We start from the raw sequence: 13,769 nt of genomic DNA on the forward strand, positions 1-13,769 counted from the left end.
CCTCCAGCCCCCCTTCCCTGCTCTACACATCTCTCATCCTGCTGCTAGCAGTCGGGACATGGGGGAGGGGAGACTGTCTGTGGGCTCTGTGTCGGGCTGTGAGCAGGAGAATCGCGGTGTGAAGACTCCCACCACATCAACCTGCTGAACGCCCTTCACAAATATCCTACATAAAAGGTAAGTGCATGTGTGTTTACAATGTGTACTTTATATGTGTATAACGTGCACTCATGTGTGTCTGTGATGTGTACATGTGTATGTATATAGTGTGTGTGTTTGTATATATAGTGTGTGTATGTATGTATTATATATATATATATATATATATATATATACATACATACATATGTATAGTGTGTGTATGTACACTACCGTTCAAAAGTTTGGTGTCACCCAGACAATTTTGTGTTTTCCATGAAAACTCACACTTATATTTATCAAATGAGTTGCAAAATGTCTAGAAAATATAGTCAAGACATTGACAAGGTTAGAAATAATGATTTTTATTTGAAATAATAATTTTCTCCTTCAAACTTTGCTTTCGTCAAAGAATGCTCCATTTGCAGCAATTACAGCATTGCAGACCTTTGGCATTCTAGCTGTTAATTTGCTGAGGTAATCGGGAGAAATTTCACCCCATGCTTCCAGAAGCCCCTCCCACAAGTTGGATTGGCTTGATGGGCACTTCTTGCGTACCATACGGTCAAGCTGCTCCCACAACAGCTCTATGGGGTTGAGATCTGGTGACTGCGCTGGCCACTCCATTACAGATAGAATACCAGCTGCCTGCTTCTTCCCTAAATAGTTCTTGCATAATTTGGAGGTGTGCTTTGGGTCATTGTCCTGTTGTAGGGTGAAATTGGCTCCAATCAAGCGCTGTCCACAGGGTATGGAATGGCGTTGCAAAATGGAGTGATAGCCTTCCTTATTCAAAATCCCTTTTACCTTGTACAAATCTCCCACTTTACCAGCACCAAAGCAACCCCAGACCATCACATTACCTCCACCATGCTTGACAGATGGCGTCAGGTACTCTTCCAGCATCTTTTCAGTTGTTCTGCGTCTCACAAATGTTCTTCTGTGTGATCCAAACACCTCAAACTTAGATTCGTCTGGCCATAACACTTTTTTCCAATCTTCCTCTGTCCAATGTCTGTGTGCTTTTGCCCATATTAATCTTTTCCTTTTATTAGCCCGTCTCAGATATGGCTTTTTCTTTGCCACTCTGCCCTGAAGGCCAGCATCCCGGAGTCGCCTCTTCACTGTAGACGTTGACACTGGCGTTTTGCGGGTACTATTTAATGAAGCTGCCAGTTGAGGACCTGTGAGGCGTCTATTTCTCAAACGAGAGACTCTAATGTACTTGTCTTGTTGCTCAGTTGTGCAGCGGGGCCTCCCACTTCTCTTTCTACTCTGGTTAGAGCCTGTGTGTGCTGTCCTCTGAAGGGAGTAGTACACACCGTTGTAGGAAATCTTCAGTTTCTTGGCAATTTCTCGCCTGGAATAGCCTTAATTTCTAAGAACAAGAATAGACTGTTGAGTTTTACATGAAAGCTCTCTTTTTCTAGCCATTTTGAGAGTATAATCGAACTCACAAATGTAATGCTCCAGATTCTCAACTAGCTCAAAGGAAGGTCAGTTTTATAGCTCCTCTAAACAGCAAAACTGTTTACAGCAGTGCTAAGATAATTGCACAAGGGTTTTCAAGTGTTTTCTAATCATCCATTAGCCTTCGAACACAGTTAGCAAACACAATGTACCATTAGAACACTGGAGTGATGGTTGCTGGAAATGGGCCTCTATACACCTATGTAGATATTGCATTAAAAACCAGACGTTTGCAGCTGGAATAGTCATTTAGCACATTAACAATGTATAGAGTGTATTTCTGATTAATTTAATGCTATCTTCATTGAGAAAAACTGTGCTTTTCTTTCAAAAATAAGGAAATTTCCAAGTGATCCTAAACTTTTGAACGGTAGTGTATGTGTGTATATAAATATATAATTCCGCTGCAGAAAAAAAGCACCATTTCCTGCATTTTTGCTGCAGAAAAAGGTGCGTATTTTGCTGCGTTATTCTCAATGTTGGGAGATGGTGACATCTCTGAAAAAACGCAGCAATTCAGTCCACTTTCCGCAGCAGGAATTGACATGCTGCAGTACGAGAAATACGCACCGCAGGACAAAATGTCTGGTCGGAAATTTTACGCAGCGTCTGGATGAGATTTGGTAAATCTCACTCACTTTGCCACTACTGTATTCTGCGTATTTTCCAGGCGGAAAATACGCAGCAATTCCGTTAAGTGTGGACAAGCCCTAATATAGTAGCAGCAGAGTAGATTAGATGTGAACAATTCTCATCCACACGCTGCGTAAATGATAAGTGGGGAAAAAAAGCTCAGAAATTGACCTGCGGTGCGGTTTTTTATTCCGCAGCATGTCAATTGTATTTGCGTAAACGCTGCTCATTTGTTTCGAGTTTTCCCTATTTAATTCAATGGGGAGGTAAAACCCGCAACAAGTAACAGATGTTATGTAAAAACGCAATTTAGAAAAAATAAAAATCTTATGCTTGCCCAGAATTCTGTTTCTTGGTCCGGGCCGGCCTCCTGGGGTGACGTTTCCCCCCATGTGACCGCTGCAGCCAATCACAGACTGCAGCAGTAATATTGGATAAAATATCAACCCAGGGCTGCAGTGTAGCGACGCTGTGTAGCACTATATACAAGGGTGGGGGGGGGAGTGCTGTGTGGCACTATATATAAGGAAGGGAGTGCTGTGTGGCACTATATACAAGGGGGAGTGCTGTGTGGCTCTATCTATAGGGGGCTGTGTGGCTCTATCTATAGGGGGCTGTGTGATGCTATCTATAGGGGGCTGTGTGACGCTCTCTACAGAGGGTTGTGTGTGTGGTGCTCTCTACAGGGGGTTGTGTGTGTGGCGCTATCTACAGGTGTGTGTGTGTGTGTGTGTGTGGCGCCATCCACAGGGGTGTGTGTGTGGTGCTATCTACAGGTGTGTGTGTGGCTCTATCTACAGGGGTGTGTGTGTGGCGCTATCTACAGGGGGTGTGTGTGGCGCGCCCTCTACAGGGGGTTGTGTGTCTGTGTGTCGCTATCTACAGGTGTGTGTGTGTGTGTGTGGCGCTGTCTACATGGGGGGTTGGCGCTATCTACAGGGGACACTGTGTATGTGGTGCTTTACTTTACAGTTTGTGACACAATTATATTCAAGGGCGCAGTGCATGGTGATATTATATTTAAGGGCTGCAGAAATGGATCATGGCCAGGAGAAGTCGTCATGAGCTCTGGACCGGATGGAGAAGAAAAGAGGAAAAAAAACTACTAGCATCTGAGACGTCATCACCTGTGAGTCACTGGATTTGTAGAGAATCTGTCCCCTCTCTTGACATGTTTATTATCGGAAATCCTTGTATTCCACATAACGTCTTTGTGCAGTCCAGGACTGATAGAAAAATTGGTGTTACCAATCCTCTTGTCAGGAGGATGTGTCCCTGCACAGTGTGATACTGTCAGTATGTAGTGAAAGGGGAATCATAACACCCATTTGTTAATGCTTGTGCAAAAAGGTAGTGTTAGCAATAGTTACGGTGCGGCAGGGTGGCGGTGGAGAAGGGGGGCCCAAGTTTGGGTAACAGCCCAGGGCCCATGGTCTTCTTAATCCGCCACTCATGAATATACATTACCTCCAGCCAGGACGCGATGTCTATTCAGATTCCTGACACCTCGGTAACGTTTGTGTGAGATTTACAGCAAGGCAAGCGTAATCTCATTTTAAATGACAGTTTACAGCGTAATCTCGTAATTGTGAATACACATCACGTCCTGGCTGGAGGTAATGTATAGTCATTGTCAGGACACTGCAGTAACGTTATAGTGTATTTATGCGGCTGCACATAGCGATATAGCTATATTGCTATGTGCTGTGTAAATGAATGGGGAGAAGTGTATGATGCTGATTGGTCACTGATTGGTCAGCGTCATACACTCCTCTGTACAACGCCCACTTGGCCAAAAAGTAAAACACGCCCAGTTGTCCATTAAGAAAGTCATTAGCATAAAGCTAAAATAGGTCATAATTCCGTCAAAAATGATCGTTTTTCTAAATAAAAAACACTGCTGTAATCTAGATTACAGCGCCAATCACATCATGTACAAGATAGGCCACTTATAATGTGGTGACAGAGCCTCTTTAATTTAGTACTACTCGCATGAGGATCGGAAACCAACTAATAAGACATTTATCATATATCAAATCGATATACCATAAATGTTTATTGAGGGAAAATCCCTTCAACCCCTTCCCGACATCCGCTGTACATATACAGCGGAAGTTGGAGGGGAAAGTATGGAACAGGCTCAGTATAAACACAAGATAAATTGACATTATGCAAATTTTAAAATCTGCACCGCAAGTCAATTTCCGTGCTCCAAGACGTAGATTACTTAAACTCTCATTTATTTTGCTGTGACTGTATTACGCTGCGGTTTTCCCGCCGGAAAATACGTGTGACAAATTCGCACGTAATACGCATGGTGTGCATGCAACCTTAACCCGTTAGTGACCGGCCCATAGTGTTTCTACGTCGGTCACTAACGGGCCTTATTCCAATGCCATAGACTTTTTACGTCGCTGCATCGGAATAAGTAAACAGAGCAGGGCGCTGTCAAATCTCCCTGCTCTCAGCTGCCAGAGGTAGCTGAGGGCGTCCCTGCTCGACCGGGTGAGATCGATATTAGTATCGATCTCACCCGTTTAACCCCTCAGATACGGTGCTCAATAGCGTGCACCGCATCTGAGTTGTTTTGGAGAGAGGGAGGGAGCTCCCTGTCATCCCACTGACACCCGGCGATAAGATCGCCGAGTGTCTGTGTCTCCGATGACAGCCGGGGGACTAATAAAGGCCCCCAGGTCTGCCTGTAGTAAATGCCTGCTAGGTCATGCCTTTGGTATGACCTAGCAGATGCCTATCCGCTTTACACGGACAGGCATAATAAACTGCGATACAAAAGTATTGCAGTGTATTATAAATGTGATCGGATGATCGCATATTAAAGTCCCCTAGTGGGACTAGTACAAAAGTTAAAATAAAAGTTTAATAAAAAGTGAAAAAAAAAAGGGAAAAAAATATGAACACGCTGGAGTAAGATGCGCCTATTTTATTAAGACGTGCACGCCTCTAAATAAATTAGGCGCATCTCTGGCAGTCTGTGCGCAGAAAGTGAAATCCATGCCAAATATGGCCTCATGCACACTTCCGTGTGTCGTTGTACGGCCGCTAATGACTGTTACGTCAAACACGGGCCGCACACGGATGGCTTCCGTGTGCAACCCGTTGTTTCACGGACCAAATCAATGCAAAGGCCGAGACTGTTCAGTCAAAAACGGGCAGGAGTAGGACCTGCACTACTTTTGACGAAACGGCCGCACGGTTCCGTTAAAACAACGGGAGTGTGCATGGCCACATTGAAATTAATGTGTCAGGGTGCTAAGTGGGCGTGAGGCCTAAGAGCTGGTTTAGACTTGAGCTATAATTTACAGCAGTCTCTGGCATAAATTATAGTAACTTTATCAGGCCGTGGGTGGTCCTGCTCCTTCTGATAAGCTCCGACCATTGTTAGAAAAGAAGCGTGACCAGCACTAATGTTAACATTTTTGCGCAGATTGTGACTTTTGTGCTGTTTGCACCTTTGCTACATCAGAAAATCTAGTGTAGTAGAACGAGTAATAAATTCCCCCACAGTCTGTTGAATTGTCTGTATTCCTATACACTGCAGCTGTCAGGCGGCAAACGTTTGTGGTCCTCCTGCATGAAGACTATTATTCAGAAAGTGTCAGTGTTGCCCATGGCAACCAATAGAATCTTTCATTTGTAAAGCTGCTCTGGAGAAATGAAAGCAGGAATCTGATTGGTTGCCATGGGCAACACTTCATGTCTGCACAGTTTTTACGCATGAGGCCCAAGGCATATCCTTAGCTTTTGAAAAAGCAATACCAGCTTAGACAAACTGAAATCATACCCATATATACTGTAGTATCTAACGGAATATTGCATTCTAGTCCAGACAGAGAGCAGAGCGGTTAACCACACTAACCAATAAGATTACAGCTCTCATTTTTTTAAGGCAAGGTTCAAAACTGAAAGAAGTGATCTGATTGGTTGCTGTGGGCAGCTGCCTAACCCTATGTCTGAGGACCATAGCGTTCTGTGACTTTCATTCCAGAAAGTTCTCAACACTGTCCTGAGGTAACATTCTAGCACAGCGTTCGTCCCTGGATCTAAGAGGAAAGATTTCAGTTTATTGGTTTTCCTAAATTAATTTTTTTTCCACAGGAAATTAATATATATTTACATATTGTATTTTTGTATTGTAATGGATTCTGACGACTTGTGACTTTCTCCTGTATTTATTATTAACAATGATTTATAACACTTTTTTTTTTTTACTGAAACCTCTGTATGGAAGCGCATAGTCTACTATGCTATTTCATGCAGTAACGCTTTCCTGACGCTTTCTTTGCGCATACGCCAAACATAGTGTTCAAATGTAATGTGAACACGTCCAGGGGCGGATTGGCCATGTACTCCCCCGGGAATTCCTCACTCCACTGCTCAGGTGCTGGCTGGGTGACTGGGCCGCGAGCCTGCCGATTTCTGTATTATGCACACGACCTCATGCACACGACCGTAAAAACACCCGTTATTGCGGGTCGTTATTACGACCCGCAATAACGGGCTCATAGGCTTCTGTTAGCCACGGGTACCTTCCCGTTTGCTCACGGGAAGGTACCCGTGCCGTTAAAAAAGATAGAACATGCCCTATTTCATGCCGTAATAACGGCACGGGCATCCCATAGAAGTCTATGGGGCTCCCGTAATCATGGGTGGCTCCGTGTGTTCACCCGTGATTACGGGAGCGTTGCGAGGTGAGGCGAGGTCAGGGGACTACCCGGTCTGCAGGCCACAGCCCAGTGGCGTAACTACCGCCGGGACTACAATGAAAACTATGGCAGAGCGGGGAGGTATCTCCCCGCTCTGCCATAAACAAAAGACATGTATCCCCTATCCTGTAAAAAATAAAAATAAAAGACGTTCATACTTACAGACAACTTCCTGCTTCTCCATTCCGGTCTCCCGCCCGTTGCCTTGGTGACGCGTCCCTCTCGACATCCGGCCCGACGTCCTGGATGACGTTTCAGGCCATGTGACCGCTGCAGCCAATCACAGGTCAATCACAGGCTGCAGCGGTCACATGGACTGCCGCGTCATCCAGGGATGTCGGGCTGGATGTGAAGAGAGGGACGCGTCACCAAGACAACGGCCGGGTAAGTATGAATTTCTTTAACTTTTATTACAGAAAAGGCTGCCCCTTCTCTCTATCCTGCACTGATAGAGAGAAGGGGCTGCCGATTAGTGCAGTGCTATTTTGCTGCCAAAAACGTGCTCGTAAATACGGGTGGAATACGTGTGACACCGGACCCATATTTACGAGCACGGGTTCGTAAATACTGGTGCAAAACGGGTGGAATACGTGTGACACCGGACCCGTATTTACGCCAGTATTTACGGGTGTGAAAAAATACGGTCGTGTGCAAGCTGGGGCAGCACAGGGGACAGAAGCCGTGTAACGTGCGTGTTCTCCTCACAGGCAGAGCGTGTGTGCTCCGGGCGACTGCATTACGTCACATGTGACGTCATATAATGCAGCCGGCCACACTGCCTGTGAAGAGAACATCGTTGATTGTGTAGTGATTACCCGGCACACAGGCCGGGAGGATGGGGGAAGAGGGGGCTGGGGAGGAGAAGTTACACACAGCTCTCCTCCTGCCTGCAACGTACGACCGCTGACAACATGAAGATTCCCTCCACGGACTGGTGAGTATAGATGTGTATGTGCTGTGCAAGTAGCGTTATGTGGGGGGATATTTTTATACATCGTTTTTGTTGGGAGGGGGGCTTGTTATCTGTGGGGGAGGGGAGCTTGTTATCTGTGGGGGAGGGGATTTTGTATAAATCGGTTTTTGTGGGGGAGGGGGGACTTGACTAAATATTATGTGGGTTGAGTGAAGTCTGTATAAATTGTTTTTTTGTGGGGGAGGGGGGACTTGACTAAGGCGGGATTCACACGACCGGGTCGTTCCCGGGCAGATCCGGACAGTGACATCAGCGGCAGCTCCTGAAGGGGAATCCCTATGTGTTCGGGGATTCCGCTTCAGGAGTTTCCCCTGATGTCACTGCCCAGATATGGACAGAGACATCAAGCGCTCTGTCCAGGAGCGGAATCCCCGAAAACACGGGGATTCCGCTCCTTCAAGGAGCTAAAGTGCGGCTAGCACATAGCAGAGCGGGGAGATACCTCCCCGCTCTGCTATAGTGGCGTCGCTACAGTAGTAGCAGCCGCAGCAGCAGCAGCTGCTGCTACTAGCGGCGCCATCGAAGGTGTCGCCGAGCCAGGGTGCTTTTAACAAGCAGGGGAAGGGAAGCCAGCGCAGCGCTCCCTCCACCTGCTGTACACCCCGGCCCTGCCACACAGTGTACAGCGATGCCATTCGTCAGAATGGCATCAACTCCTCCTCCTCACATGCACTCTGCGCTGTGAGGAGGAGGAGATAGAGCGCAAGCGCCGGGAAACCCGGCCATCACTCGGAACACATTCCGGTGATGGCCGTGTAATACCCGGCCCCATAGGCCTCATTCACACGGCAGGGTTTCCCGGCCGGGTGCCGGCCGTTCATAAATCGGCCGGCACCCGGCTGCATTAGGAATAATAGACCCCTAATGGGGCTATTCACACGACCGATTTTTTGACGGCCGGAAAATCCGGCCGTCAAAAAATAGGACATGCTCTATCTTTGCCCGGCCGCCCGGCTCCCATAGAAGTCTATGGGGCCGGGTATTACACGGCCATCACCGGAATGTGTTCCGAGTGATGGCCGGGTTTCCCGGCGCTTGCGCTCTATCTCCTCCTCCTCACAGCGCAGAGTGCATGTGAGGAGGAGGAGTTGATGCCATTCTGACGAATGGCATCGCTGTACACTGTGTTGCAGGGCCGGGGTGTACAGAAGGTGAAGGGAGCGCTGCGCTGGCTCCCTTCCCCTGCTTGTTAAAAGCACCCTGGCTCGGCGACACCTTCGATGGCGCCGCTAGTAGTAGTAGCTGCTGCTGCGGCTGCTACTACTGTAGCGACGCCACTATAGCAGAGCGGGGAGGTATCTCCCCGCTCTGCTATGTGCTAGCCGCACTTTAGCTCCTTGAAGGAGCGGAATCCCCGTGTTTTCGGGGATTCCGCTCCTGGACAGAGCGCTTGATGTCTCTGTCCATATCTGGGCAGTGACATCAGGGGAAACTCCTGAAGCGGAATCCCCGAACACATGGGGATTCCCCTTCAGGAGCTGCCGCTGATGTCACTGTCCGTATCTGCCCGGCCCGGCACGGATGCATAACTTTATGCAAACCGGCCGGGCAAAATGGCCGATTTTACCGGCCGACACTCGGGCTCGGGAACGACCCGGTCGTGTGAATCCCGCCTTAGACTTCTATGGGAGCCGGGTACCCGGGCAAAGATAGAGCATGTCCTATTTTTTGACGGCCGGATTTCCCGGCCGTCAAAAAATCGGTCGTGTGAATAGCCCCATTAGGGGTCTATTATTCCTAATGCAGCCAGGTGCCGGCCGATTTATGAACGGCCGGCACCCGGCCGGGAAAGCCTGCCGTAATATTATGTGGGGTGAGTGAAGTCCTTATAAATAGTTTTTGTGGGGGAGGGAGGATTTGACTGTAAATGCTATGCGTTGGGGAGGGGGACTTCATAATTGTTCTTGTGGGAGTGGCTTGGCTGTGAACGCTATGTGTGTGTGGGGGACTTATTCAGCATTAAGATTTTTTTGCTGTTGAATAGCTTTGAAGGCTGCGCGTTTCCGTGCATCTATATGTGCTTTTTTTTTTTTTTTTTAACATGGGCGCCTATGGGGGATGGATAGCAGAGACATCCGGTTTTTAAACGGTTTAATGCATCTCCTGGGAGCTTTACTGTGGTGTGAAAGCCGGCTAGGAGCGTCCAATGCAGATGTGAACACAGCCCAATGGTGACAATGATAATAAGGGTATGTGCACACACAAAATCAAAAACGTCTCAAAATACGGAGCTGTTTTCAAGGGAAAGCTAAAGTTGCGTTTTTAACGGCCGTTTTTGAAGCTGTTTTTTTATAGAGTCTATGAAAAATGGCTCCAAAAATGGCTGAAGAAGCCATTTTGAAAAACGGCCGCGTAAAAAACGCCCGGTCGGAACAGAACGCCGTTTTTCCCATTGAACTCAATGGGCAGATGTTTGGAGGCGTTCTGCTTCCAATTTTTCAGCCATTTTTCGGGACGTTTACGGCCCGAAAAACGGCTGAAAACACTCCGTGTGAACATACCCTGAGGCTGCGTTATTACATCTAGCACCAATGTGGCTACAGCTAATTGTTTGCTGACTCCACCTACTTGTGCTGGCCCCACCCACAACATGGCTCCCAATCCGCCCCTGAACACCGCCATACTTTAACAAATACTGTGGTAGCACTGAAGATCGAATACTAATTTGACATCAAATCCTATATCTTATTTGCAGAGGCATTTCCTTAGGCTGCAAAATACAGTAAAGTGATCTGCAGGGCGATGCCGGCAGCACTATGTAAAATATTAACAGAGACATTTATAGCTGTTGTGGCAGACCTCCCAACCGTCCAGAATCCGGCGGGACAGTCCCGGTTTTTGACTGCTGTCCCGCCGTCCCGGCGGTTTGAGCAATGTCCCGCTCTGCCCCCGACTCTCCCTGTTGCCAGCCACGCCCCCCTGCGACAGTCTGCTTGGAGCAGGAAGCAGAGCGCAGCAGACACACTGAAGCGGAACGCTGGAGGGAAGTAGAACGAAGCTACAGGACAGGGGTGACTGGTGAGTACACAGATTAAACTATTTAGTGCCTGGGAACACTAGCATTTATAAAATCATAAAATAAATTACTTTATTTTCTGGTTTTAGAAAATCTTGTGTCTCCAGGCACATTCTTTTTGCAGCTCCCGCCGCCCCCCCCCCCCCCGTGCCCCTCCCCCCGTGCACCTCCCCCCTCTTTGGACTGCTGTAACTTCTGGCAGGAGGGAGAATACTGGTAATAAAAAATACCCACACTTCTCCATTAAACATCTACCTACCTATCTATCTATCTATCTATCTATCTATCTACAAAAATCCTGCAGCACAGGCTTAAATGAAAGGGGGTGCAAGCCTTAGGGAACTGATCACTGTCCCTATAGACAAAAAGCAGTAAATAGAACAGACACGAAGCAGCTGAGCGGTCACACGAGTGCTTCAGCGTCTTCGTTTTAGCGATTGGTGGGGGTCTCAGTGCTTGGACCCCACCAATCCAAACTTCTGACATGTCACTATGACACGTCAGAAGTTTGTTAAACGTTTACCAAACACTTTAAAGGGAACCTGTCACCAGCATTTCACCTATTGAGGTTTACTTGTCCCTCACTGGCCGCTGCTATAAAAAGTTCATTGGCGTTCTCCCCTCTGCTAAACTCCTCCTCTGACTGTAAATAACGGTCTGCAAACATTTTGCGCCTTTTATCGTAATAATCCGGTGTCCCTTTGTGCGCTCACACCAGAATAGGACATCAATGCACAAGCGCAGGATTTTGTGTGCTGGGGGAAGGCGAGGAGCTGTCAATCAAAAGTAAGGAGGCGGGGTAAACTCGGAAAGACTTGAGGAATGAAGTTATGACTCTTTTCAAACGAAGATTTTACTCTTCTGCTCATTAGCATACGGTGTGGGAACACTAAAAAGCTGAATACTAAAGCTACAGAGCCAACTAGGAAGACAATTATAGGCTATATAGAAATGATTTTTCACCCACTACCACCAGGTATTGCTGGTTTAATAGGTGAAATGCTGGTGACAGGTTCCCTTTAAGTATAAAAATGCCTAAATGGATGCTCCATATGGAGTTAAAAGGGTTATCCAGTCCCTAAAAATTCATGACCTATCCTCAGGATAGGCCATCAAAAGATGATGGGTCGGGGTCCGACTTCCGGGACCCCCTGCCGATCAGCATATTTGAAGGGGGTGAAGCGCTCGTACGAGCGCTGCTTCCCCTTCGTTTTTTCTTGCTCACTGTGAATCTTCGACACAGATGTAGTGGCGATTCACAGTATTGCAGCCTTCTAACATTGAAGTGAATTGGGAGAACAGGCTGAAATACCTGTGAATCGCCGCTGCATCTGTGTCGGAGATTCACAGTGAGCAAGAAAAAACTAAAGGGAAGCAGTGCTCGTACAAGCGCTGCACCCCCTTCAAAACAGCTGATCGGCGGGGGTCGCAGGAGTCGGACCCCGAGCCATTAGCTATTGATGGCCTATCCTGTGAATAGGCCATCACTTTTTAGGGATTGCAAAACCCCTTTAAAGGGGTTTTCCCACAACCACATGTATCCCCTATCCACAGAATAGGGGATACATGTGTGTTCGCTGAGGGTCTGACCACTGGGACTCCCAGCGATGAGATCGGGGGACCGAAGTGCATTTGCTCGACCATTGCTTTATTAATTTCTATGGAGCTGCCGGAGATAGTGGTCCCCTAAGTCCCTAGAAATGAATGGACCGCTGGCCACTTCGGGGGACTTTCAGTCCCCAGTTCTCATCTCTGGGGGCCCCAGTGGTCGGACCCCCAGCGATCACACATGTATCCCCTATCCTGTGGATAGGGGATACATGTGTTTGTGGGGAAAACCCTTTTAATTTGTAATATATGATATTTATTTCAGAAGTTCATTGATGTCTAGTTTCTATTGCATCGCAGGGAAGAAGACAGAAGACTGCTGGAGGTGAGTATAATATTTTTTATTTTTCAAATTACTAACTTTATTTTTATTTTTTTTGTTTTGCAGGTTCCACTGGACCGTTTTAACTAGGTCGTAGATTCGTTGTACTACTTCGATGATCTACTTATTTTTTTTATGTGGGGGAAGTTCTTATTTCAATAAAAAAATATTTTCTTATGTTTCTGTGTTTTCTTTAATACTTTAATAGCGCCTTGGTAATGGCAGCAGTCTGATTGACAACGTCCATTACTAAGGTGGGGCTTAATGTTTGCTAGTAAAATGGCTGCAACTAACCCCCCATTATTACCCCTGTACCCACCGCCACCAGGGGTGCTGGGAAGAGCCAGGTGCGATCCAGTACCACACCAACTGCAGTGATGGTCGGGCACTGGGCGGCCGCAGGCTGGTATTATGAGGCTGGAAAGGGCCAAAAACCTTGGCCTTTCCCACCCTTGTAATGCTAGGCTGCTGCTGTGTTGTATCTGGCTGGTTATGGAAAATGGGGGGGACCCCAAGTTGATTTAAAAAAAAAAAGAAAACGACATTGCTTTCCCCCCATTTTCCTAACCAGCCAGATTCAACAAAGCAGCAGCAGGCTAGCATTACCAGAATGGGAAGGGCCACCGTTTCTGGCCTTTGCCAGCCTAATAATACCAGCCTGCGGCCGCCCCAGTGTCCGGCCATCACTACAGATGGTCGGATACTGGATCGTACCCGGTTCTTCCCGACACCTCTGGTGGTGGTGGGCACCAGGGTAATAATGAGGGGTTAGTTGCAGCCTTTTTACTGGCTCACACTAAGCCCCAACTTAGTAATGAATGCAGTCAATCCGACTACTGCCATTACCAAGGCGCTAATAAAGGATTTAAAAAACAGACACATAAG

The 13,769-nt window shown here is 47.3% G+C and overlaps 1 protein-coding gene across 10 annotated transcripts in view; it reads left to right on the plus strand.

Moving 5' to 3' along the window:
• Positions 1–6,127: 6,127 nt before the first annotated feature.
• SHOC1 (shortage in chiasmata 1) overlaps positions 6,128–13,769 on the plus strand; it is a 307,702-nt gene continuing 300,060 nt past the window's right edge. For 6 of the 10 annotated variants that reach the window (XM_075825600.1, XM_075825606.1, XM_075825610.1 and 3 more), the window contains exon 1: positions 7,655–7,899. The gene's annotated coding sequence lies outside the window, so the exon portion shown is untranslated. Of the gene's footprint in view, positions 6,271–7,651; positions 7,900–10,633; positions 10,957–13,769 lie in introns of those variants that run through there. The other 4 variants (XM_075825601.1, XM_075825602.1, XM_075825611.1 and 1 more) reach the window with 4 other exon arrangements.

Source organism: Rhinoderma darwinii, chromosome 1 (genome assembly GCF_050947455.1).
Source record: "Rhinoderma darwinii isolate aRhiDar2 chromosome 1, aRhiDar2.hap1, whole genome shotgun sequence".
Taxonomy (NCBI): domain Eukaryota; kingdom Metazoa; phylum Chordata; class Amphibia; order Anura; family Rhinodermatidae; genus Rhinoderma; species Rhinoderma darwinii.